Source organism: Rissa tridactyla, chromosome Z, assembly GCF_028500815.1.
Source record: "Rissa tridactyla isolate bRisTri1 chromosome Z, bRisTri1.patW.cur.20221130, whole genome shotgun sequence".
In the NCBI taxonomy this organism is placed as follows: domain Eukaryota; kingdom Metazoa; phylum Chordata; class Aves; order Charadriiformes; family Laridae; genus Rissa; species Rissa tridactyla.
In genome coordinates, this window is record NC_071497.1 from 73,029,490 (window position 1) to 73,033,386 (window position 3,897).

Consider the following 3,897-nt stretch of genomic DNA (forward strand, 5'->3'; position numbering starts at 1 on the left):
TTTTTGTACAATATTCATTTTATAACTTTTTACAAAATAAAACTCATTTCTATTGTTACCTGGTTGCTTGTGCATGTCTCTCATTGTACCACTTCCGAGTTACAGTATTGCCCGGTTCCCACCCAAATGGGGCAATGCTGAAGAGCCCGCAAGTCCTCCAGGCTGTGGAGCTTTCCTCTCCTATCTCACCAGCGTCTTCAATGTGGATCAGAGATGCCTGTAGCTTCTTAGCAGAACATTAATTGGCCGCTGCAATAAATGACTCAAAAATGCATGTGAAGCAGTGACACAATAATCAGCCCAGTGACAGGCTTGAAGCCTGGTGTTACCCAAGCTGTCCCTTGCCCATGCAGGACTGCCGTGGTTTCGTGGTGGCCTTGGCTATGCATGGCCACAACTCCTGCACTTGGGGGAAGTTCGCATTTTGCTTTGCTAACCCAGGCGTTACATCGGTTGGACTATATTCCATGCACTTTGGCAGTCCTTTTCCCTTCATCTCTAAATGGGAAAATACAACTTGAGGAATTTTCTTTTCTGCCACCATCACGGAAAAGATGAGGGCAGGTTTTGCAGCTGTGGCCAGCAACATTTTCTCAACTGCCTCGTGTTAAATGCTGCCGTTCCCATCACAGAGCTGATGAACACATGCAGGCTTACAGGTTCTGACACCAGGCTCTGTACTCCTCGAAACTGCTGCAGAGAGGAAGAGGGGAAGAGGGAGCATCTGAGCAGTGAGCCAGTGCGCAGGAGATCAAACGCTCTTTCTCTTAATGTACAGCATATGGATGCCTTGGCTTCATTTGTGCCGAGCGAGCCTGTGCACGCAGCTCTATCCCAGCCGCTGGAACCCAAAGCAAAGCTTGCAAGCACTGCTTTCAAAGCAGAAGGTGTTGAAGGCATTCCTCCTCACGTGCCACCACCTCCTCTCCTTACAGCAGAAGCCCATCCACCACCCACAGGGGCTGCTGGTTGCAGTCTGGTTGAATATGGCACACATTCAGTGTTGGGAATGAAAATGACCTGCAGCTTCGCATTCAGCAGAGATTGTGCACTTTCCCAAGCGCTGGTGTGAGTGCCTATGTAAAACACAACTGTGAGGTGCTCTGAAGATTAATCGCTGATCTTATAGCTGATCTTATAGCCCAAACCTTCTCTCTCATCTTACATGGATTGGGAAGCACAAGGCCAATGCTGAAGTCTTGCTTGGCCTTATCAAAGGCTTTAAGTGACCACATAATAGCCGGCAGGAGCAGGCTTGCTTGCATGGAGCTGTTTCACCTTCCTGGTGAGGATACTTTTGGAGAGAGCAGATGGGGTTTTGCTATTGCACCCCCAGGCTGACCACTGCTGGGCTGGCACCTTCAGCCTCATTTTCTCCTTAAGGTGAGGCTTGCAGTATTTCCCTGGCATCCTGCATGCATTAAAGCAGCTTGAAACCTTCAGCTGGCAGGTTGCATAAAAGATTTCAAAGAGGGCTTAAATTTTCATTCATCACTAGGTAGTGCCAGCGCTGGGAGAGATGTTACGTCACTGCTTGAATAGCAGGGACAGAACTACCCTGGGTCCCTTCTGGAAGGAGACGATGTGTCCCAGGTTGGATAAATTATTTACAAGGGAGAGGATGAACCAAATCCCATGATTATTTACACTTATTCAGTACCAAAGTTAGGACGATGTTAAATTTTATTAACCAACATCTTGATAAGGAGATTTTTTTTTTTATTTTATATTGGGTTTTGTTGTATCAGTTGGCTTTGTGCTGTCAGATAAGAAGGGCTGATTAGAGACTTGGGACAAATTATGAACATTTAAGGTATTTTGCAGGAGGGCATATTTAGTGACGCAACTTGGAAACCTGGCCCTCACAGAGTCCCCTCCATCAGAAGGGATTGCAGCCACGTGCATCCTGCAGGCAGCATCACCACAGACAGGGCATCAAGAGAGAAATTGTAATAATACCAGGTCCTTCTGCAAGCTCTCACGTGTGCTCCATCCCTCAGCTGTCTGGTGGTGCTAATCTCAGTGCAGAGAGGATGAAGTGGGCAAAACTGTGTTTGATTTTGGGTTGTTTCACCTCTGCCCGCAAAAGGGGAGAAAGGCCAAAAGGCAGCCAGTGCCTCGGTCTGGAACAACGCGGGAGGAAACCTCACTCCTTGCAATCTGGATGGCTAACCAAAAATACGGAGGAAAATATCAGGATGAAGAAAACAAATGGAGCTGACACATTGTATAAATAGGTCTTCAAATGTCATGCACGGCTGGAACAAAGATGTTTTGTTCCAAAGCAAGAGACAGCTTGAAATGGCTCAGTAATACACATTGAGGAGTTTGCTTATTTGGAACAGAGCTCTTCTAATGAAAAGGTTAATTGTGTTGCAATGGAAAAGAAAAAAGGCGAAGCAGAGGCCAGGCCTGCACTCCTCACCCTAGCAAAATTTCCCACTGGCTTGAAGTGAAGATTTTCTATAGCAAACATCACAGGACTGAACTACTGTTACAATAAATTATACAGTAGATATATTCACAGGTCAATAAAAATAGCTAAACAAGCCATATATTCTAGCAGTATTAATCCCAGTAGCTTTCAGACAAGCCGCAGCCAGTGAGAGAAACATGGTGCTCAGCTCAGCCTGATGCTGAGAAGTTTCCTTGGGCAGGCACCGAGCACCAGCACTTGAGGCCGGCACCGGGACATCTTCACTTGCCGTTGGCTTTTTCACTTCGAAACTGTGGCATTTTGTTTACTTTTCCCCAAAAGGGTCCCTCACAAGTGTGGAAATCTTTCCACTTTGCAGCTGAAGAAATGGCAAGCAACACAATGGGCTTTTGAGGGCTGCAAAGGGTTACTGTAATTACCCACCAGGGTAATTGTGTGGGCAACTTCTCTAGCTTTCTTACAGCAATCTCAGCCCTGGGCCACAGGTGCAGGTTTCCTCCCGCTGCCCTGAACCTTTGATTTCCCATCTGCCACCACACTGGATGAGGAAATTTCCCTCTCTGTCACCCCAGGGAAGACACAAACATCAGACCCTGGCCCAGAGCCACACACCTTATCCCCAAGGTCTCCTAGCAGGCCTAAAGCCACCAATGTCCTCACCAGAGCTGCTCCATTGACTGTCGTGGAGTTACTACCGTTTCACAGGAATGTAAATAAGCACACCAAAGCTGTTGATTTTCTTGGCAATATTCACATACTTATACAATAACTGGATCCTTGTAGTCCCCCTAGTCTTCCTGTTTCTGTTTCAAGTTTTTCTTATTTCACGTGTCCTGGGATTTCCAGAGCTTCAAGATATTTTATTGTGCTCTTATCACGTTGCAAATTCCCCTTTCTTTTCTCCCTCTCCATTGGTGCTCTCCCACAGCTTTCTCTTCCCTGACTGTCTCATCACTCCCTCATTAATCTCTGGCATCACAGATGCTGTAAACATGTTCAAATATTTCCTTATTTCAGGTTAAAAATCATTCCTCTCTGAGGTACAAAGAGGGGTCAACAGGCACTCCTTGTTAGCATTTGGTATTACTTTTAATAGCAGTTTTAAACTGTAGATGAAAAATTTCCTTAAAAAAAAACCAGCTTAGAGATCAGCTTTGAATAACTGAATTTCAGAAGATAGAGACTCCTTTTCTGCAGGACTAGGCATGTCTTCTAGGGGTAAGAGTGGCTGCACAGCCAGGGCGAGGATGAAGATCTCCCAATACCCCATCTTTGGTAGTGGCCCCCAGCTGGAAAAGGAAAGAGTAGAATAAAAAGGCAAATTGGGAGTGGTATTTTCCCTGGAAACCCCACCCCAGCTCCAACGATTTGCAGTTCAGGAACTTTCTGAGCCAGATGTTTTATTGGTATCCAGCAGCCTTTGGCAGGTCTGTCTCCCTGGGAAGGCACCCAACATCCTC